General features: G+C 41.1%; 1 protein-coding gene across 1 annotated transcript in view; it reads right to left on the minus strand.

Annotated features, from left to right (window-relative positions):
* znf407 (zinc finger protein 407) overlaps positions 1 to 20785 on the minus strand; it is a 494954-nt gene extending 474169 nt beyond the window's left edge. The window contains exons 1-2 of the mRNA XM_072570875.1: positions 20630 to 20785; positions 16556 to 18414 (exon numbers count right to left, since the gene is read on the minus strand). The gene's annotated coding sequence lies outside the window, so the exon portion shown is untranslated. The remainder of the gene's footprint in view (positions 1 to 16555; positions 18415 to 20629) is intronic.
* Positions 20786 to 24465: the final 3680 nt, after the last annotated feature.

Consider the following 24465-nt stretch of genomic DNA (forward strand, 5'->3'; position numbering starts at 1 on the left):
TGTCTGAAATGCAACCCTTCACCACCACCTTGTCTTATACCTTCAAGCTAGTTCTCTACTGTACAGTTTCAGTATTACAATGTAGTAGTTCACTGAAATCTGGAATTAAGAATCTACTGATGACCATGAAATCATTGACGATTATCAGAAAAACATCTGGTTCACTAATGTCCTTCAGGGAAAAAAAAATCTGCCATCCTCACCTGGTCTGGCCTACATGTGACTTCAGGCCCACAGCAATGTGGTTGCCCTAGCAAACCTTTCACTACAAAATCTCAATGAAACGAAAGCAGACGGATCACCTGGCATCTATCTAGGCATCAGAAATAGACAATGGTAGAAACTGCCCTGTCGACCTGCATAGTCCTCCTCACTAACATCTGGGGGTGAGTGCCAAAATTGGAAGACATGTTACAGACTAGTCAAGCAACAGCCTGACAGAGCCATACTCTCAGAATCATAACTGACAGACAATATCCCAGATGCCATCATCACCATCCCTGGATATGTCCTGCCTCACCAGTAGGACAGAGCCAGCAGAGATGACAACACAGTGGTATATAGTCAGGAAGGCATTGCTCTAGAAGAGCTCAACATTGATTCCGGACCCTGAAGTCGCATGGCTTCAAGTTAAACAAGGGGAAGGAAACCTGCTGATTACCATGTACCATCCTACCTCAGCTGGCGAATCAGTACTCCTCCATGTTGAAAAGCACTGAAGCTGGTAAGGCCACAAAATGGGTGAGGGATTTCAATGTCCACCAGCAAGAGTGACTCAGCTGCAGTCCTACTGATTGAGCCGGTTGGGTCCTAAAGGATATAGCTCCAGACGGAGTCTGCAGTAGGTGGTGGGAGAACCACATGGGGGCAAAATATACTCGACCTCATCTTTACCAATTTGCCAGCTGCAGATGCATCTGTCCACAACATTAATTGGTAAGAGTGATAAGTCCAACCTGGCCAATTAGTCTAATGTCAATCATCAGTAATATGATGGAACATGTCATCAACAGTGCTATCAAGCAGCACTTGCTCAGCAATAACATGCACAGTTTGGGTTCTGTCAGAGCCACTCAGCTCCTGATCTCATTACAACCTTGGTTCAAACATGGACAAAAGAGCTGAATTTCAGAGATGAGGTGAGAGTGACAGCCTTGACATCAAGGCTGCATTCAACCAAGTGTGGCATTAAGGACCTGTAGCAAAACTGGAATCAATGAATATTATGGGATAAATTCTCCAGTGGTTAAAGTCATACCTAACACACAGGAAGATGGTTGAGGTTGGAGGTTACTCATTTCAGATCCAGGACAGTTCTGCAAGAGTCCCTTAGGGTAGTGTCTTAGGCCCGACATTTTCAGATGCTTTATCAATGACCTTCCATCCATCATAAGATCAGAAATGGGGATGTTTGCCGATGATTGCACAATGTTCAGCACCTTTCATGACTACTCAGAGTCGTCTAAGCTGTCCGTGTCCAAATGCAACAAAATCTGGTCAATATCCAGGATTGAGCTGACAAGTGTCAAGTAATTTTTGTGACACACATTTTTATGCCCATCACCAATAAGAGAAAATCTAACCACTGCCCTTTAATATTCAATTGTGTTACCATCACTGAATACCACACTAACAACATCCTGGAAGTTATCATTGAGTAGAAACTCAATTGGTCTCAGTGCATAAACACAGTGGCTACAAGAGCAGGTCAGAGCCTAGGAATACTGTGGCTAATAATCCACCTCCTGCTTCCTCAAAGCCTGTCCACCATCTACATGGCACAAGTCACAAGTGTGATAGAATACTCCTCACTTGCCTGGATGGATGCGGCTTCAATATTCAAGATGCTTGACACCATCTAGGACAAAGCAGCCCGCTAGATTGGCACCACATTCACAAGCATTCCCTCCACCACCATCACTCAGTAGCAGCAGTGTGTACTTGAAGATGCACTGCAGAAATTCGCCAAAGATCCTCACACAACACCTTGCAAACCCACAATCACTTCCATCTAGAAGGACAAGGGCAGCAGATTAATGAGAACACCACCACTTTCAAAGTTCCCCTCCAAGTCACTCACCATCCTAACTTGGGAATATATTGCCATGCCTTCACTGTCGCTGGGTCAAAATCCTGTAATTCCCTCCCTTATGGCATTCTGAGTCAACCTTCAGCAGGTGGACTGCACTGGTTCAAGAAGGCTGCTCACCACCACCTCAAGGGCAACCAGGAACAGGCATTAAATAATGGCCAGCCAGCGATGTCCACTTCCACAAAATGAATAAATTTTTAAAATTTGCATGTTTGCAAATACGGTACATGCCTGACATCTTGTGGCCAATAATTAGATTTAACATGGCTAACAGTAAAATCCCACTTCAAACTAAATAGAACATAAAGCCATAACTGAGTCATCTTCAGTAAATTTTATAAAATTCTTTCTTGTCCATCCCTAATTGCCCTCGATCCATTTGGCTTGCTCGGCCATTTCAGAGGGCCATTAAAAGTCAATCACTGTGGATCTGGAGACACACACAGGACAAACCAGGCAAGGATGGCACATTTCCTTTCTTAAGGGACATGAGTGAACCAGATTGGATTTTACAACAATTTCATGGCAACGTTATTCAAATTAGCTCCATACATCTGAATCATGAATTGAATTTTAAATTCCATCAACTGCTGTAGAAGGGCTTCGAACCCATGTCTCCAGGGCATTAACTTGTTAGTTCAACAGAAGGACTTCAAAGTGCAATTTATTTTCCTCTATATACTGGTTCCATTCTGTAGGTGCAAAGCAAAACTTTAATAGAAGAGTAGCTTTTCTCCACACCAGTACAAAGTGAACTCCTACATCATCAATTCTTTTCCCTTTTATTAAAAAAATCTAGAAGCCAGCATGAACCAAATCACAAAGAAAGTAAAGAAAATAAAGTAAAACTGATTAAGACAGGTGAGAGTATCTTCCTTCAATCCCTGATTGCCTAAGCTTATGCCCATTCCAACTATTTGTACAACACCTTGTGTTTTTTCTGCTTAACAAAATCTATGCTGCTTCCATGTGAGAAAAGAGTAGAAGTTCCAGGTCAGCCACTATTTCTTTATGACCTTGAATGTTTCGTTCATCTTTGAATTGAAATATGGAGTGGTTGTGAGAATGCCTTCCTTCGGTCCTGAAGTTTTTTCTGTGTTTATAATAGCATAGATGTGTTTCTAGGGAAGCTCACTGAAGTACAAGGGAGCGAGGTGAGAGGAAGCTTACATGGAAAAGAAACAGCAGCATGAACCAACTTGGCCATAAGGCAAATAAAATTCAGCATGGATGAGTTGGACCAAAGAGGCTTTTTCAGTGCTGTACGACTCTATGATTCTAGTCAGTGATACCCATAGCTTGAGAATCTAATATTTTAAAATCACTGGAATTTTATTTGAAACTTTTGTGATGCTCAGATTTAAAATTGTTTGCGGCTTTCTGAAATTATTTGAAATAACTCCACAGAGGCTGGTATCCCATTACCAAGTCACCCTTTATTTACCGTCCTGGACACTGATGCAGTTCCGGCAGAGTCAGCTCTCAGAGCACAGAACCCCAACACTCCTGGTCTTATCTGTCAGCCAGATGGACCAAATTAACAGCCTCAGTCAGGAAATTCATATTCCATGTGGTCCACCTGTCTGATTTCATTACATTGCTACATCCCTCCCCCTCTGACTCTTCAGGCATCATTGGTAATATCCACCGTGTTCACCTCAGATTCTGAGGTATCTTTAACACTTGACAGAGACGGAGAAACCATGGGTTCCAGAACAGTCAGAGAGGCTTTCAAGGAGCCGGGCACATTCTCCTCCTGTGCAGTTTGCAAGTTTGAAGCTTTCATATTATCTAAATTCTTGTTCAGGACTGCGATACCTACCTGAACTTTATGCATCACTGGACCTGACCTTGCGTTGACCATACTTCTTACCCATGTAGGGTCATTCCCATCCCCTACAGCTTCACTACACACCAAACTGTCCCTGTTCCTATTTGATTATGGGGCCAACTAAAGGGATAGCCCTAGCAGAGTTCCTAACAGGAAGAAGACTCCAGACCAGGTTAAATATGATCTTCCCAGACCTGGGGGAGGAGGGGGTGAAATGGCATGAGGACACAAGACTTCCCTCAGCAAGACAGACCAGATATCCTAAATTAATCTAGTCCCATTTGCCAACATTTAGCTCATACCCCTTTAAACCCTTCCTATTTATATAGCCATCCAGGTGCCTTTTCAATGTTGTAGTTGTACCAGTCTTCACCACTTCCTCTGGCAGCTCATTCCATACATGCACCACCCTCTGCATGAAAAAGGTGCCACATGAGGTACCTTTTAAATCTTTCCTCTCTCACCTTAAACCCCGATGCCCTCTAGTTTTGGACTCCACCAACCCAAGGAAAATACCTTGACTATTCACCCTATCTATGCCCCGCAACATTTTATACAGCTCCATAAGGTCACCCCTCAGCCTCTTTCTACAGCACAAGCCCTTGAATCCTGGCAATATCTACATTACTTACAGTGTGAAAGCAGGCCCTTCGGCCCAACAAGTCCACACTGACCCTCCGAAGAGCGACTCACCCAGACCCATTCCCCTACATTTACCCCTTCACCTAATACTACGGGCAATTTAGCATGGCCAATTCACCTAACCTGCACATTTTTGGATTGTAGGAGGAAACCGGAGCACCCGGAGGAAACTCACGCAGACACAAGGAGAATGCGCAAACTCCACACAGACAGTCACCTGAGGCGGGAATTGAACCCAGGTCTCTGGCGCTGTGAGGCAGCAGTGCTAACCACTGCCACCGTGCCACCCTATCCTTGTAAATCTTTTCTGAACCCTTTCAAGTTTCACGACATCCTTCCTGTCGGAGGGAGACCAGAACTGCATGCAGTATTCCAAACATGGCCGAACCAATATCCAGCACAGGTGCAACATCACCTCCCAACTCCTATATTCAATGCATTGACACATAAAGGCAAGTATACCAAACTCCTTCTTCACTATCTATCTACCTGTGACTCTACTCTCAAGGAACAATGAACCTGCACTCCAAGGTCTCTTAATTCAGCAATATTACCCAGGACTTTACCATTCACTGTATAAATCCTGCCCTTATTTGCCTTACTAAAATGCAGCATCCTACTGTACTCACTGTATACTCATGACTGCATCGCCAAATACCAGACTAATGTCATTTACAAGTTCGCTGATAACACCCCCATATTCGGTCGAATCTCAGATGGCCAGGAAACAGACTTTAGACAGGAGGTAGAAGACCGGGAATAATGGTGCATTGAGAACAACCTAGCTCTCAATGCCGGCAAAACCAAGGAATTCATTATTGACTTTCGGCGGGATGTTACTCATGTCCACACACATTAACAGCACACAGGTGGAATGAGTGGAGAGTGTCAAGCTCCTGGGAGTGGTCATCCACAACAAGCTTTCTTGGACTCTTCATGTGGATGCACTGGTTACAAAGACCCAACGACGTCTCTTCTTCCTCAGGCAGCTGAGGAAATTTGGCATGAGGCGAATACCCTTGCCAACTTTTATAGGTGTGCCATCGAGAGCATTCTGTCTGGATGTATCACTACCTGGTATGGTTACAGAAAGTGATTAACTTGACCTGGACATTCACAAAGGCCAACCTCCCACATATAGAATCCATCTACCAGGCCCACTGTCAAGGAAATGCCACCAGCATTCTCAAAGATCCATCCCACCCTGGCAATGTTTTTCTACAACCTCTACCATCGGACAGAAGGTACAGAAGCCTGAACCCGCACCAGCCGATTTCAAAACAGTTTCTACCCTACTGTCGTTAGGGCACTGAATGGGCTCACAAACTCTTAACATTTGCCTGTACTTGTGTTTTTGTTTTTACCGCTGTTTATTTAGTATTTGCTTATATATGCTACTTAACTCTGAGATCTGCCTGTATTGCTTGCAAAACAAAGTATTTTACTGTACCTAGGTACACATGACAATAAATTCAATTAAATTCAATTCATCTCACAGTTAACTAAATTAAACTCCATGCGCCACTTCTTGGCCCACTGGCCCAACTGATCAAGGTCCCATAATACTCTGAGGTACGATTCACTGTCCACTACACCTCCAATTTTGGTGTCATCTGCAAACTTACTAACCATACCTCCTATGTTGACATCCAAATCATTTTTATAAATGATGAAAAGCAGTGGACCCAGCACCAATCCCTGTGGCATACCGTTAGTCACAGGCCTCCAGTCTGAAAAGCAACTCTCATCACCATCTTCTGTCTTCTATCTTCAAGCCAGTTCTGAATACAAATGGCTAGTTCTCCCTGTATTGCATGTGACCTAACCTTGCTAACCAGTCTATCATGAGGAACCTTGTTGAACACCTTACTGAAGTCCAAATACATCATGTCCACTCCTCTGCCCTCATCAATCCTCTTCGTTACTTCTTCAAGAAACTCAATCAAGTTAGTGAGACACTATTCCCCACACACAAAGCCATGTTGACTTCTCCCTAATCAGTTCTTGCCTTTCCAAATACATGTGAATTCTATCCCTCAGGATTCTCTCCAAGAACTTGCCCACCACTGATGTCAAGCTCACCAGACTATAGCTCCCGTCTTTTCCTTAGTACCTTTCTTAAATAGTGGCACCACGTTAGCCAACTGGATCAGCATTTATTGTACATTTGCAGCTCTCAACATGAGAGCAACATGTAAGGTTCATTATTCAGAGGCCAGTCAAGAATAAATCAGGTCATTATTGCTGAGCCCTGTTCTAAGTGCTTCAATTTTAAAAGTCTCATCCTTGTTCTAATTCTCCCTCCATGATCTCTTCAAACCCATAACCTCCACAATTTCTTTGTTCCTCTAATTCAGGCTTCTTGCGCTTCTCAATTTTACTCATTCCTCTAATGATGGTCAATGTTTCAGTTGCCCAGACCCTCAGCTCTGTAATTCCCTCCCATTGCCTCTCCATCTCTCTCTTCTTTTAAACGTGTTCCTCAGAATCAATGCTAATTATCAAATAGGTAAACTCAGCTGAGGGACCCATGAACAAATTCCCCACCACATCTCTATAACACCCTCCAATCCTATAAGCCTTCTGGAATTCTGCAGTTTTCCAGTCTGGACTCTGGTGCATCATTTAACCTTTGGAAGTCACACCTTAAATTGCCTCAGGCCCAAGTCTAGAAATTGCTTCCTCAACTTCTCCATCTTTTCATCTCTCTCTCATCTTTTAAAATACTCCTCAATATTGATTCTTCTAAGCTTCTGTCCACCTTACATGCTTAAGTGTCTAATTATGTTTTATAATACTCTTCTTAAACACTTTATAATGCTTTATTACATTAGTAATGGTATATAAATAAAAGTTATGGTTCGTGTGCGACAGGTGTCACAGTCAGTTCGGGTAAAAATGACAGGTTTCCTTCCCAGAAGATATCACTGAGCCAGAATTTTATAACAAACCACAGCTTAAGGATCACTTTTAAGATAAGAGATTTTGGTTTCCAGGTTTTTATTGAAAACTTGAATTCAAATTCTCAAGCTGTCATCAATTCTCGGGCTTCTCATTTTTTAAAAAACCCAGATCTCTGGATTATTAGCCTAGTAGCAATCACTACAATGTTATAGCATCTACAGTCAACCAGCACAGAGGTTGAAATCTTACAATTATTACAATCCCAAAATTTCATTTTCCAGGAAATCTTTGATGGAGTGCCAAAAATCCATGACATGAAAATACTTTCTAATGGATTTGTATGAATCTCAAAGCTGGTAACTCAAATCTTTTGACTGCATTTACAAAAGATCACTATTGAAGTGAAGGAGAAGGAAGAGAAAGCCATACTACACTGAGACTATTTTCTTCCTGGATACTGTTAACATAAGAAATAGGAGCAAGGTGTAGGCCATATAGCTGTTTGAGTCTGCTCCACCATTCAATAAGACCATAGCTGATTTTGTGGCCTCATCTCCACTTTTCGGCGCTATTCACCTGTACGTTGAGTCCCCAGAATCTATTGATCACTGTCTTGAACAGATTCAACATCAGAAGAAGGGTCAATGGACTCAAAACATTGATTCTGCTTTTTTTCCAGAGATGCTGCCAGAACTGAATACCTATGTCATTATCTTCGTAGCACAGTCCTCTCACTCCAGGAAACAATCTGGATAAGTTGGTTGCATTCCTTTCAAGACAATTACATACCAAATTGCCTTTGGTTAGGAGACACAAACTTTGTACATTTCTTCAAGGTCTGGTCCCATCAATAACTTTTATACTTACAGCAATAACACTGTACTTGGGTTATTGTACACAATAACCCAAGTCATTGCAATCAAGGCTAATGTACATTTACTTTCTTATTTACTTCTGTACTATGCTAATTTTCTGTGATTCCTGGACAGAGCACCCCAAAGTCCTCTGAACAACATTTTCTAGTTTCTTTTTAAGAATATAGTCTGCTTTCTGTTCTTCCTACCAAGATGGATAATTTCACATTTCTCCTCTCTCTACCTCCTCTGCCACCTTCTATCCCAATTTTTAACTATTTTATATCTCTGTGGGCATCCTGCCCACAGCTTACTTTTCCAACAGCTGAATAATGTCAGCAAACCTAGATAGAATACGATCAGAAGGTATTGTGAGCATTTAAGTTGCAAAAACCTCTAAAATGGCAACTGGCTGAAAGTATTTTATAGTCCAAAAATACCATGTTCAGTGGTATCTACCCTACCAGTTAAAACTTCAAAACTTGTAATACAATAGGATATGAAATATCCTGCAACTAAGTCAATGCAATCTATATTTTCTTTTTAAATGTTATACTGCCCAAGACCATATCGTTCCAAGCTCAAAATGCTTCTAACCATCTTGGGGACGCTGATAACCATATAATTTTGCTATGACTAATCAAGACTGTAATACCAATTAGTCTCTTCATAGATCTCTGATAATCTTCAACAATAAATGGCAGCATACAACCAAAAAAGTTGCCAAGACAACTAGTCTGAGCTAAGTAACAGAAAATAAGCGAGGCGATTCAAATTTACCACACTGTTACAGTTGCTTCTGATTCATATTTCAATCTGTTTGATATTATGTGCTGAGACTTAAATCGAAAAAGTAACACCCTACCTAAACTATTCAGGGGCCTGACCCCAATTCCACTACAAGCCTGAACCCATTTCCTAAGGACCATTTTTTTTTAAAAATCATTATGGAATGTGGGAATCGCTGGGTAAGCCAGCATTTACTGCCCAACTTAATTGCCACTGAGAATGGATATTGAGCTGCCTTCTTCAACCAACACAGTCCATGGAAATGTAGATGCACCCACAGTGCAGTTCAGGAAGGAGTTCCACAATTTTGACCTAACAACAGTGAAGGAATAGTGACATAGTTCCAAATCAGGATAGTGTGTGTCGTGGACAGATATTTGCAGATGGTGGTACTTTCTTGCAATTGTTCTTCTCAATGGTCGGTGTGTCAAGTTTGGAAGGTGCTGTCAGAACAGACTTACTAAGATATTGCAATGCATCTTGAAAGTGATACAAACTGCTGCCAGAGTAAATATTCCAGAAGCTAAATTGTGAGAAAGAAAAACGTGGGTTGCTTCATCTTGGATGATGTCAAGTTTCTTGCATGTTGTTGGAGCTGTACACGTCTGGCCAAGTGGGCTATTCCATTATGTTCCTGACTTGTTCCTTGTGTATGGTGAACAGACATTGAAGAGTGAAGAATTCCTAGCTTCTGACCTGTATCAGCCACAGTTCTTACGTGACTGATCCAGTTCAGTTTCTGATTAATGGTAGCCCCCAGAATAGCGATAGTAGAGGATTCAGTAATGGGAATGGCATTGAATATCAAAATAATTGGATTATCTTTTGTTTGAAATGGTAATTTCCTGGCACTTGTTTGGTGTGAATGCTATTTGTTGTATCAGCCCAAGTCGGAATGTTGTCCAACATGTGGTCACTTTTACAGATACCATCATGGATAGATGTAGATGCTAAACATAGACTGATAAGGACAAAGTTAAAAACTTCTTCCCTTATGTTGCCACAGGCCCAGTCTAGCAGCTTTGTCCTTTAGGACTCAGCCAGCTCAATCAACAATGCTGCTACTGAACCACTTTTGGTGATGATTATGGAAGCCATCCACCCAGAGGACATTGTGTCTTTGCCACCCTCAATGTGTCCCCCAAACAGTGCTGGCGAACAGGGTGTAGGTGACCCTAAAAAGGGATTCAGAAGTTTTAAATCACAACAATCACTTTTGAGTCAGAAGATCCATGTTCAAGTCTTGGTCCAGAAACTGTCCACTGTCTAGAAGGACTCTCACTGTGCCAGAACTGAAGGCATGCTGCACTGCCAGAGATGCAATATCTCAGATGAAATATTAAAATATTTGCCCACTTCATAAAAGATGCCTCACCACTATTCTGAAGAAGAATAGGAGAATGCTGTCTGGAATAGTGACCAATATTTAGCTTTCAACCAACACCAACAGAGAGGATTATCTGCTATTTAACATACTGTGTTTGTGGACGTTTGCTCCATATCATCCTATATTATCATCCTATAGTGACATAATTCAAAAATCATTTACTTCAATATGAAAGACTTTGGGACATCACAATTTTTTATGGACTCTACTTTATGTCAAACTTTTAGGGCAGCACTTAAAATAGCAAAATTATTTCTCATACTATATTACATAAGTAAGTGAAAACTTCTATCTACTCAGTTCTCTTCTCTGATGCTTTATTCTCTTTCTAGCACCATCCATTTAGAAAATATTCAGAATTCTGCAGCCGTTGCTAATTTTAAGAATGTTTTGATACAAACTGTACAACATTTACCACATGCTTCCTGCTTGTCACTTCCTTTGCTTTAGTGTATGACTACTAAAGAAATTAAACTTGGAACTTGGGCTGATGTTGCAGTTTGACAATCAATAGTTTAAAACTCACCAGTACATTTTCTAGTCGTTTGGGAAAATGGTGAAATTAATTTCAAACTCCAACAAGTTGAGTAATGAAGAATATGCATTGGAGCAAAAATTTCCGACAGTGCTGATGAAATTATGCAATACTTTTCAAGGCAAGTGCTACAATCGGTGTCAGAGATGGGATGGAGATGAATCCCCCCACAATCTCACAGAGTTCATACTGCCATAAGAAAACCGAGGATTGAGTTTGCGTGCATCAGTTAGATTGTCTAACTTTCCTCTATTCACTGCATGTTTCTGTTGAAATCAACCAGTTTTAGCGTGGATATTACAATGCTTTCAATCATGAGTTCTATTTGTAGCAGTTCAATGAGACTCATTAAATGGGGTTGAAACAGCATATTTTGCTGTTCAGGTAAACTAACTCTGCCATAAAATGTACTGTGTGCTGAATCCATCAAACCTTGTCTCGCCTCCAACTCATTACCTGACAGCATTGTCAACGGACAAACCTCCTGTTAACACGTTTATTATAGAGTGAATATTAGAATTTCAGCAATGATACAATCTTTAACATGGACATCAACAATGAGAGAATTATTTTTCTGCCCAAGTGTAAATTACTTGACAGCCTGGTCCAGTGAGTTGCACTCTCACCTCAGAATGACAAAGGGTTAAATCTTGGTCCAGAGAATTGAGCACAAAGTTAGATTGACACTCTCAGAACAGTACTGCAGGAATGCTGCATTGTCAAATCTGTCGTCTTTTGGATGAGGCATTAAACCAAGGCCTCACTATCTTCTCAAGTGGTTGTAAAAAGATCTCGTGGCATCCATCCAAAAAAAGTTCTTCCCAGTACCCTGATAATATTTCTCCATTAATCAAAATCATTGTAACAGATTATCTGATTATCCATTACATTTTTTTGGGAACTTGAACTAAGCAAATTAGCTGCATCATTTCCTGACTTGTAAAAATGGCCACACTTCAAAAGTACTTCACAGGTTATATAAGACTTTGGAATGTCCTGGTATTGTCACGATATACAAATATAATTATGACACTGATACAACACTGACCTTTTATTTGTGAAACCTTTTCTTCAGAATGCGGTACATCATACTGATGTTGATGGAAACCTAATTTTTTAACCAATTTTTTGATCAATAGCATTATATGTAGCACATTGTCCAATTTGTCTAATTTATGACATTGAAGCAGTTTAAGCCATTTTTACCATGGTAGAGAGGTGTTACAGAAATGCAGGCTGTTGTTAGTCAAGTTTAATGGAAAGCAAAGAGTGTTCTATGGCTGAGAATTATGTGGCTGTAGCCTTAACTTCAGACTTCGACAAGGGTGAAGCAAGTGTGATGCATGATGCCTCATATTCTTCTCTCCCACGTTGAAAGCAGATCAGCAGATTAACAAAACAAGTTTCATGGATATGCAGGCAATAGCTTTACCCACAATGGATATCATATTCTGTGGATATGTAATCTTCAAAAATGTGGCATTGTAAAAAGAGAAAGAAAGTACATCCTCGCATTACATTCCTAATAACAACATATTACACAGACTCATGGTCAGTTCTTTTGCTGTGTTGCCAGAATTACCCCCCTACCTAGTGACAATGATCAAGCTAATAACTATCAATAAAGATCAAAAGGCTGGGACTATTCCATCTTTTCAAAAAAATTCTGATAGAGATCTTTAAAATTTCAAAAGCTTTTGATAACATTTGTAAGAGAAGATATTTCCACGTGGATGTGGAGTCTAAACCTACATATCATTAAGATAAATCACTAATTAATCCATTATGAAAAATCAGGAGAAACGTCTATACCAAGCTACCATAAGCAAAGCTAAGAAACTTGAAGTAAGGAGTAGCAGAACACAAAGTACTGATACCTTTAACTCACCATAAAGGCCTGAATGATGGCTGTGAAAATATGAATGAGATATTTAAGTAATACTGAAGTAAAATTTTAATTCTGTACATTCTGAATTCTTCAATTTCTTTCCCTGCAATCTCCTGGATTGCATTTGCAGACAGTTTGTTTTTTCTTATTATTCATTCATGGGAATGAGGACATCACTGATAAGGCTAGCACTTATTGCTAGATGGCAGTTGAGAGTCAGGTGTCACATATAGGGCAGACTAGGTATAAATAGCAGATTTGCTTTCCTAAGAACATTTGTGAATTAGACGGGCCTCTACAGCAATAGTTACATGGGTCACCTTTAGGTCAACATTTTATTTAATTCAAATTTCGCCATCTGCCGAATCAAGCCAATGTAGCCAGAACATTAGCCTGTGATTCTGGATTACTAGTTCTTTACAAAAGCCAACACATTTCCAAGATTCACTCAAAACTGTTTGACAGCACTGACCGTTTTGATATCAGATTCAATGCATCAAAAATGTATCAACTAACTGAAGAACTAACGATTCTAGAGAAACCTCAATTCACAAAGTATATTAAGGCATCCAACTTTTGTTCTAACTGGTTGAGCACCTGAAGCCTTCAACTGCAAAAATATCTTGAAATGCTCTTCCAAGATACTGTTCATTTCTATCTGATAACCATCTGCAAATAAACTGCAAAATTTATTTCAGCTTTTATTTTGATGCAACCAACATTCAGAACGTCAAATGTTCCTAAAAAATTCTACATTCAACTAGAAAGAAACTGAAACTGATGGCTTAACATTGCAGGTTCTAATGTATCTCTTAAAATCTGAGGTAAAACCTGGGTGGCTGAAGTTTTTTTTAAAAAAAAGTCTTCTTACAAAAATTACATTTGTATCAGCACTTGCAGATGACACCGAAGGTTACCTCAGATTACAACAGGATCTTTATCAGATGGGCCAATGGACTGAGAAGTGGCAAATGGAGTTTAATTTAGATAAATGTGAGATGCTGCATCTTGGGAAAGCAAATCTTAGCAGGACTTATACACTTAATTGTAAGGTCTTAGGGAGTGTTGCTGAACAAACAGACCTTGGAGTGCAGGTTCATAGCTCCTTCAAAGTGGAATCACAGGTAGATAGGATAGTGAAGAAGGCATTTAGTATGCTTTCCTATATTGGTCAGAGTACTGAGTACAGGAGTTGGGAGGTCATGTTGCAGCTGTACAGAACATTGGTTAGGCCACCGGTTAGGCCACCATTGGAATATTGCGTGCAATTCTGGTCTCCTTCCTTTCAGAAACATGTTGTAAAACATGAAAGGGTTCAGAAAAGATTTATAAGGATATTGCAAGGGTTGGAGGATTTGAGCTAGAGGGAGAGGCTCAACAGGCTGGGGCTGTTTTCCCTGGAGCGTCGGAGGTTGAAGGGTGACCTTATAGAGGTTTATAAAATCATGAGGAGCATGGATAGGATAAATAGACAAAGTCCTTTCCCTGGGGCGTGGGAGTCCAGGACTAGAGGGCATAGGTTTAGGGTGAGAGAGGAAAGATATAAGAGAGACCTAAGGGACAACTTTTTCACACAGAGGGTGATACGTATATGGAATGAGCTGCCAGAGCAAATGGTGGAAGCTACTCCAATTGCAACATTTAAAAGGCATTTGGATGCGTATATGATTCGGAAAGGTTTAGAGGGATATGAGCCAGGTGCTGGCAGGTAGGACTAGATTGGGTTGGGATATCTGGTCAGCATGGACAAGTTGGACCGAAGGGTCTGTTTCCATGCTGTACATTTCTATGACAAAGGAATCAAGCTTTCAGGGAAAGAAAAACAATTCATTTGTAGATCACACCTACAGGATTTTAAAATTTTTCCTCCAAACCCTTACTGCATTTTCACGTGTGCGCTAATGACATGGCACAGAAGGAGACTTTTAGACTGACTGCTTCTTTGCCAGTTCATCACAAGAGTAATCCAAATAGTGCCATTTGTGTGCTCCACACCCAAACGAACCTTGACACATGCAAATATTTATTGAATTCCCATCTGAAAGTTACTGTTAAACCTACTTCCACGAATTGTATGTTCTAGATTATAACATAAGATTTTTTTAAAATCTCATCTACTTCCTTTACTAATTACCTAAACTTAGTTTTCTCCATTAAAAATCACACAACAGCAGGTTTAGTCCAACAAGTTTATTTGGAAGCACTAACTTTAGGAGTGCTGCTCCTTCATCAGTTGGTTGTCTACCTGATGAAGGAGCAGCGCTCTGAAAGCTAGGACTTCCAAATAAACTTGTTGGACTAAGCCTGGTGTTGTGTGATTTTTAATTTTATAGACCCCAATCCAAAAACAGCACCTCCAAAGCAGTTTTCTCTGGTCACCAAATCTGCCAGTGGAAAGTTTCTCAATTTATCTAAGTCCTTATTGCTTACACAAACTTCCTTTGATTTTATCTGCTGCAAGAACACCACTGTGAGCTTCTCTAATCCTGTCACATAACTTAAATCATACTGCTCCGCTTATTTTTAATCTCCAAACAAATTTTGGAACACTGGTACATTGTTCATAACAGGGTTGCAATTCCAAAAAAACTTGAAAGTGACTCATACTTTGTTTTTGCTGAAGGTTATTCACATTGTCAGTTCCACATTTCAAATTCTAAATCTTGAAATTCTGTTTCTTCCTTCAAACTTACATCCCTGCATCATACTAAAATTAGTGTATCATGGAGGGAGTTAACGTTTTGTAAAAACAAAGACACTTCCCAACGCTCATAGACCTTTCAAAAGTGTGCGTATTAATATAGCTGCCAAACCTCACACAAGTTCCAACAGCTTTTAACAATGTAGCATAAATGATATTAGTACAGAAAATTTTAAGTTAGCTTTGATTGTATAAAAAGTAGAAACAGCTGTTGATTACATTTAAAAATTACCAAAGATTAAAAAAAAGGCTGTTTTAAGATATGGAAACAAGCCAAAATTCAGTTTTAAAAATGTGGTTTTATATGAAAGATGGACACAATATTATTTCACATATATTGCACACAAAATATTTTCTCTGATGTCGAAAAGTTTGTACAAATGAATGTATAAAGACTGATAAACATAAATACACTTGTTAAAAACTAAGAATGTATAAAGACTGATAAACATAAATACACTTGTTAAAAACCATGTTCTTATTTTCGGTCGTTGAAAGGCTATACCCTATTAGCGAGTAACCTAACATCATTCCTTCTTCCTCATTTCAAGTCTCCTGCCTATTTCTCTTTCCCATTGGGCAGAAGGCATTGTGACGCTATACGCGAGTGGCAGGGGAATACGGCCAATCGAAACTCAAATCTACAAACCCCGCCCGGCAGATGAGCATTAGCCAATCAGGAGGTGGAGGGGGGGGTTGGTAACAGCTGTCAGACCCCACCCACAATACGAGACTGTTCGGAGCAACTGCCACTCTCTCGGCCGTTAAAACGACGGCAGCGCGGAGGCCCAAAAAGCCTTGAGCGAACAGCGCTCACCCTCTCCACTCCGGCACCACGCAAAGGCAGAACGCGGAGCCGACGGCGCTCCTGACCGCCTCCGTAGCCCAACGAGGGAAACGGGATACGGGATCGTTTTGTTAGTTGGACGTACCTGTACGCGAAAACGAAGTGACCGTTCACCATGTACTTAGTCACAAGTGGCCTGCCGTAGCAGCAAGTCGGCGTGGCTGAGAACGAGGCTGACGGTGAAAGTCACATGATTCGTCGGATTCCACGTGACCGAGAGCACGTGTCATTGATGTTTGAGTTTTGCTGCGAGCTGTAAATAGTCAATGGCCACTGCCTCTGTGGGCAGACCAACTATGGCCGAATTTTAGATGCCAAGACTTTTCATCCATTAGGGTTTCAGGTGGCTGGCCCACTCTACTGGATTTGCTGAGCACATCTAGTGAACTGAGAATCACAATCACCCAAGAAAAGCCAGTCAGTGCTTGCTCGAACCTAGATTATATAATTGAATATTTTGCCCCTGAAATTAGGCTTGAACCCTTCTGACACAGTGTTCTAGCCACTGAACCACAGCTGACAATGCCCAAAGCTTAAGGTGTCACCAATCTTTAGGTGTAGACCAACAAGAAAATGAAGAAAACAGTTTTCTGAATATTTGGTGATTTATGCATACCCAGTAATTCCTGTTTTGAAGTCAGGTTCTGACATTTGGAGCAGTTTTATTTTGATAGAACCTTCAAATACTTTAATCATGGTGACACTCATTACATTTATAAAGCTATTCTTCCACAGAACATGACTTCGTTGTGATTCAGTTATTTTATTTTTAATCAACATTTCTAAGCAGAAAGTACAGCCATATAGGATCACACAGCACAAAATTGGCCCATCATCCCAGGAACATCTCTTTAAAAGAACTATCCAACTAGAACTGTTTTCTTTGCTCTTTCCCTGGAATCTTGCCATGTTATTTTTTTTCAAAAAATTATCATTCTCTTGAAAGTTACAAGCTTCTGTTGTGGAAGAATCAATCAATGTTCTATAAAAACAGTTAGCAAGTGATGCAGAAAATCCTTCATAAAATTAAACTATAATCTTGCAAAATCAAAGCTGTGGCATCTAGCAAAACATCTTCCCTAACTGCCCACAATCTGTTTGTCCTATAGTTTATACAGGTGTTGTTCCCACATTTATCAGATAACATTAGCATAACCAATCATAAGGGCTCGCTTTATCTTTCTAAACTAATCATAGTCTGCCAGACTGGTTCCCTACATGACACTTATCACATTACCCCAGCATCATCTTCAGAATTAGCTCATCTACCAGTGACTTAACTAGCCTATTATAATGCACTACCAGTATCTTACTGGAACCCTGTAATATGACCCCGGGCACGCACTGCAACACTTTAACTTAGAGCAAGAGGCTTGGTGACATTCTTCACATTATAAGTCAGTCATCAGGTTGGATTCTAAAGACGATCGAAATACCACAAACATGGATAAAATAGGACACTAGCAAACTTAGTTTCCACTAGTCCAGTGCAGGGTATTGATTAAATGTTTAAAATAAATAGGTTAACATTAATACATGAAAAAAAAATCAGATTGGTGTTCATAAACTCAATTCCTACTGTGTAATTGGAAAACTTATGAATTACAGGCCCTGCAAAGCTAAAATATTACAAATTAAAACATATTAACATGATGCATGGACTTTTTTGCCCATTACACTTGAAAAGATGCAGATAAAATTTGCATGATTAATATTGGAGGATTAATTTTAGATACATATAATTTCAATTCCTGTTAGCCCTTTTTTTAAAGTTCTGAACAAAGTCTCTTTCTCAATCCCATGTCACTTTATTACAATATGTTTTACTAATTATTGCAAAAAAAAGTTACATCTATATATAATGATGTGGACCATTCTTCTTAAAGCTGTGAAGTCTCAATCATAAATGCTGCAAACAACTTTGTCCCATTTATATAGTTTTCCCTAAAGAAAAGGCAAAAGAATATTTAATTACAAATAGAATATAGGTGATCAATTGAATATCCTAACTCCCATTCATTCATTCATTATCCCAGTGATTGCAGACTTACATTGCTCCTGGCCTGGTATTGCCCAGAAATTAAAATTTTCACTCTTGTTTCCAAATCCCTCTGTGACCTCACCCGTTCTGAAGTCTGTAACCTCTAGCCTGACAATCTTCAACCCCAGGGCATCAATGTGGACTTCACCAGTTTCCTCATTTCCCCTCCCCCCACCTTACCTCAGTTCCAGCCTTCCAGCTCTGCACTGGCCTCCTGACCTGTCCTACCTGCCAATCTCCCTTCCCGGCTATCCGCCCACCTCCCCCTCTGACCTCTATCCTCATCTCCATTCACCTATTGTACTCTTTGCAACCTTCCCCCACACTCCTCTCTGACCTATCATCTCCATCCCCACCCCCATTCACCTATTGTACTCTTTGCTACCTCCTCCCCCAACTTATTTATCCACCCTGGAGGCTCCCTGCCTTCATTCCTGATGAAGGACTTTTGCCCAAAATGTCGATTTTCCTACTCCACGGATGCTGCCTGACCTGCTGTGCTTTTCCAGCACCACTCTAATATAATCTTGCATTCCACCCTGTTCTGGTCTCTTGAACATCCCTGGTTTTCATTGTACCACCATCAGCAAGGAATGAGACCACCTACATTCTAAATTCCTCTATTCTCAGGCTCAGTAAAAGGATGCTGACAGTTTTATGGATGCCAGCATCTGAAGTATCTCATCAGTATCATGAAATGTAAAGTTAACTCCAATTTCATTGTCCAATTTAGAGAAGCATCTTGGAGAAATTAAGACAGCACAAACAAATTTGTTCAAAAAAATCCAGGAGATCCTATTCCTCAGGATGGATTTATATAGTTCATTAGATATTCAAATCGACCAGTGGAAATATTCTATTAAGGTTTGTGCCCATTGATAAGAAATACGAGAGACAGAAGAGACATTTGTACTTATATGGTCCCTTTCACTACCTCAGGTATTCCAAAGCACTTTACAGCTAAATGCATATTTTCTTGAAGTGCAATCACTGTTGTAATGTAGGAAAGTGGCAACTGAATTACACACAGCAAATTAGCACAGAATTACGACAGAATAAGCTTTTTCTAGTGAAATCAGTCGAGGTCTATTGGTCAGGACATGAAGGATAACTCCCCGATCTTACTTTCATTATGTTGTAGGATATTTTGCATCTACCTAAGAGGGTAGATCTAGAAGACTTACCTCCAACAGTTCAGCACTTCTTCATGGCCACAGTGGAAAGTCAACCTAGTTTAAGTGTTCAAGCATCTGGAGTGGAATTTGAATCTCTCCTTCTGAGTTAAGGGCAAGTGTGCTACCCACTGAGTCACAGTCAAAGCATCTACCCTGGAGGTTGCCAAGTTACAACACTGAACCAATTCCCAGATCAATTTCATAGTGTCATAGCACCATACAGCATGGAAACAGGCTCTTTGGTCCAACTCATCCATGCTTAGCAGGTTTCCTAAACTCAACTAGTCCCAACTGACATGGCAAATATACTGCATGGGCTTCAACCAAATGACTATTTCTCAAAGTGAAAGGGGATCAATCCTTAGTGAAATGAGGGTAACTATGGTCAGTAAGGAGATACCACTACAATAAGTCAAGTACACTAAGCTTATCGAATCTCAATCCAGTGTGACCATGGTCTGTCAGATGCTTAGTCCTACGAGTATTTGGGTATCAGTCTGGGGATTGGATTTCATGGTTGTGATTTCTATTCTTGTCTCTCCTTTCAAATGTTATTAATTTTTCATTCAAATAATTTATTGAAAAAGTAAGATAAAATTGTCATTTCCCCATATTTGGTTTAAAGAGGACTTAATCCCAAATCAAACACATAGCCATCTTGCTTAGTTAGCTCTTTAATGGAACTATTTAATTATTTCCACTCCTCTGCTCTTTCCCCAGCAGCACAAATGTTTTGTTTTTCAATTCTCTTTTGCAAGTTATGATAGGAACATAGAATATAGAAGCAGGATGAGGCCATTTAGCCCTTTCAGCCTGCTCTGCCGTTCAGTTTGGCTGATCATCCAACTTAGTATCCCGTTCCTGCTTTCTCTCTATCTTATTTAGTCCTGTTAGGTCGAAGAACTATATCTATGAACTTCTTGCAAGTCTTTAATGTTTTTACCTTGACAGTGTCCTGTGGCAGACAATTCTAGAGGCCCTGAAAATGTGTTGCTGGAAAAGCGCAGCAGGTCAGGCAGCATCCAAGGAGCAGGAGAATCGACATTTCGGGCATGAGCCCTTCTTCAGGAATGAGGAAAGTGTGTCCAGCAGGCTAAGATAAAAGGTAGGGAGGAGGGACTTGGGGGAGGGGCGTTGGAAATGCGATAGGTGGAAGGAGGTCAAGGTGAGGGTGATAGGCTGGAGTGGGGGTGGGGGCGGAGAGGTCAGGAAGAAGATTGCAGGTTAGGAAGGCGGTGCTGAGTTCGAGGGTTGGGACTGAGACAAGGTGGGGGGAGGGGAAATGAGGAAACTGGAGAAATCTGAGTTCATCCCTTGTGGTTGGAGGTTTCTAGGTAGAAGATGAGGCCCTCTTCCTCCAACCGTAGTGTTGCTATGGTCTGGCGATGGAGGAGTCCAAGGACCTGCATGTCCTTGGTGGAGTGGGAGGGGGGCTTGAAGTGTTGAGCCACAGGGTGGTTGGGTTGGTTGGTCCGGGTGTCCCAGAGGTGTTCTCTGAAACGTTCCGCAAGTAGTCGGCCTGTCTCCCCAATGTAGAGGAGGCCACATCGGGTGCAGCGGATGCAGTAACTGATGTGTGTGGAGGTGCAGGTGAATTTGTGGCGGATCCCTTGGGGCCTTGGAGGGAAGTAAGGGGGGAGGTGTGGGCGCAAGTTTTGCATTTTTTGCGGTTGCAGGGGAAGGTGCCGGGAGTGGAGGTTGGGTTGGTGGGGGATGTGGACCTGACGAGGGAGTCACAGTGGGAGTGGTCTTTTCGGAACGCTGATAGGGGAGGGGAGGGAAATATATCCCTGGTGGTGGGGTCCATTTGGAAGTGGCGGAAATGACGACGGATGATACTATATAGATGGAGGTTGGTGGGGTGGTAGGTGAGGACCAGTGGGGTTCTGTCCTGGTGGTGATTGGAGGGGCGGGGCTCAAGGGTGGAGGTGCGGGAAGTGGAGGAGATGCAGTGGAGGGCATCGTCGACCACGTCTGGGGGGAAATTGCGGTCTTTGAAGAAGGAGGCCATCTGGGTTGTACGGTATTGGAACTGGTCCTCCTGGGAGCAGATGCGGCAGAGACGAAGGAATTGGGAATATGGGATGGCGTTTTTACAGGGGGCAGGGTGGGAGGAGGTGTAGTCTAGGTAGCCGTGGGAGTCGGTCGGTTTATTGTAAATGTTCATGTTCTAGAGGCCCACCAATATCTGTTGAGAACTTCCTCACCTTTGTCCTAAAAGGCCTACCCACTGATCCTTAAACCATGACCCATGGTCCTGGACTCCTTAGTCATCAAGAACATAATTCCTGTATCTCCCATGTCTAATTCTGTTGGAATTTTATTGGCTTGCAAGAGACCCTCCTCTGATTCTTCTAATGAATGTAGTCCTAACCAATCCAATCTCTGCCTGTAGATCAGTCCAACCATCCCCAGAATCAGTCTAGTAAACCTTCTTTGCACTCTCTCAATAACTAAAATATCCTTCCTCAGATAAGGAGACCAAACCTGCAAACAATATTCTAGGTGTGATCTTACCAATGTCCTGTATAGTTGCAGCAAGATATCCCTACTCCTGTACCTAGAATCTCCTCTACCAGCCTTTCAGATGACACATTCCACATGATATTGTTTTTAAAACTGGTTCAAAGACTTTTTGTAATATCATGTTAGCAGCTAAGAAAGAGTGCTATTACTAAAGTAACACTGAGGAAAAATGTAACATCATACAAACAGACATTAGAAAACTATAGATTGGTTGAGACAAATAGCTTAAGTGAACCAAGATGAAAATATTTCAGAGAAAAGGGAATAGAATATGGTGATAGGTTGAGATGAAGTGGAGTGAATTAATCAGAGGAGACTTGAGTGAAGTGAAGAGAAGACCATGAGGAATTAAAAGCAAGAGTAAATAATTCAGCCCTTCGAGCCCACTCCGCCATTCAACATGATCATTCCTGATCTTATCCTGGTCTCAACTCCACTTTCATGTCTGCTTCCCATAGCTCGCTAACCCACTTTTTATCAGAAACTTTTTTCTTAAATCGGTTGATTGATTCTACCTCCACTGCATTCTGGGGCACTGAATCCCACAGATTCAGAACCCTCTGAAAGAAGTGGTTTCTCCTCATCTCAGTTTTGAACCTATCTCCTCTCACTCTATATCTATGACCTCTTGTTTAAAGCTGTTCCAGAAAGGGGAACATCCATTCAACATGCACCTTATCAATCCCCTTTAGTATTTTATATACCTCAAACAGATTCCACACCCACCTCTCATTCTGCTGAAGTCCAACTCATGCAAGTCCAAGTTATTCAACTACTCCATCTATGACAGCCCTTTCAGCCCTGGAATCAATCTGATGAATTTCCACTGAACTGCCTCCAGTGCCACTACAACCTTCCTCAAGTGAGGACACCAAAACTGGACACAGTGCTCCAGGTGTGATCTCATCAATGCCTTATATGATTGTGACAACACTTCTTTACTTTGATAATCCAGTCCTTTTGCAATAAATGCCAAGATTCCATTTCTCTTTCTTATTATGTGCTGCAACTATATACCCACTTTCCACAATTCATGAACAAGGACAAGGACACCCAGATTCTTCTGCCACGCCACCCTTTATTTACACATGGAAACTCCTTGATGTCGATCCCGCTGTCAGAGCGTCAGGATGTCTGATTAAAATCCCCAATCAGGGAACTCCACATCACAGTTTGCCTTCCCACTTACTCTAGGTATCATCCACAAATTTTACTACGTTGCACTCTGTCTCTGTTTTGCAGATCATAGATTACAATGAGTTGAGAGTTGAAACCTGAACCCTGCAGCATCCTACCAGGTACAGTTCGCCATCCAGAGAAGGACCATTTATCCTGACTCCCTGCTTCCTGTCAGTCAGCTAATCCTCTATCCAGGCCAGTACTCCACCCATAATCCTTAGGATTGAACTTTCTGGATCAGTCTTTCATGTGGCACCTTGTCAAATGCCTTCGGAAATCTAGATATACCACATCCACCAGATCCCCATTATCCACCTTGCTGCTTACCTCCTCAAAGTACGACTTGCCCTTCATGTAATTGAGCTGACACTAGTAAATTGAGCTTTATTTTTAAGTGTTCAGTTATCTCCCCTTTATGATAGACAGTGTTAACACCAGCACTAGTTGGGTCAAATGGCATGTTTCTGTATGGTCCATTATATATAATTATGTATGTTTTACCTGCTGAGTTTCTCATTCTTAGAATGTATACCATTGTCAGCTCCACCAATTGGCAGCATCATCACACTTTTCTGCATTGTATGTTGGAATGTCCTGGCAATGGGAATCGTTCCTCCTGCACGGATCAGGTCAGCTTCAATTCCAAAAACTTAGCAACAACGAAAATAAGTGCAAAGTGAGCAATAGTTAACTATTTATGAAATCTACTTAGTATTAGTATTTTGTGCAAGCAAGAATTAAACCGAAAGGTTTAATGGGGTTGCCATTGTGGTTTAAAAATATAACAAATTATCATCCAGGTCTTGCGACACAATGGTAGCACTACAGCCAGTACCGTGATTTTATTGATAGTGTCAGCTATGGATCAATCAGTCACACTCTTGCCTCTTGCGTTATAAAGGTTGGAGGCTCAAATCCTGCTGCAGAGCCTTAAACATAATATCTAGGCTGATACTCATAATACAGTAAGTACAGACAGAATGCTGCACTGTTGAATGTGCTGTTTTGTGAGTGACACATTAAACAAAGACCCACTAAAGGTAATGTAAAAATCCTCTAGTCACTGTTTGAAAG

The sequence above is a fragment of the Chiloscyllium punctatum genome, chromosome 5 (assembly GCF_047496795.1).
Source record: "Chiloscyllium punctatum isolate Juve2018m chromosome 5, sChiPun1.3, whole genome shotgun sequence".
NCBI classification, from domain to species: domain Eukaryota; kingdom Metazoa; phylum Chordata; class Chondrichthyes; order Orectolobiformes; family Hemiscylliidae; genus Chiloscyllium; species Chiloscyllium punctatum.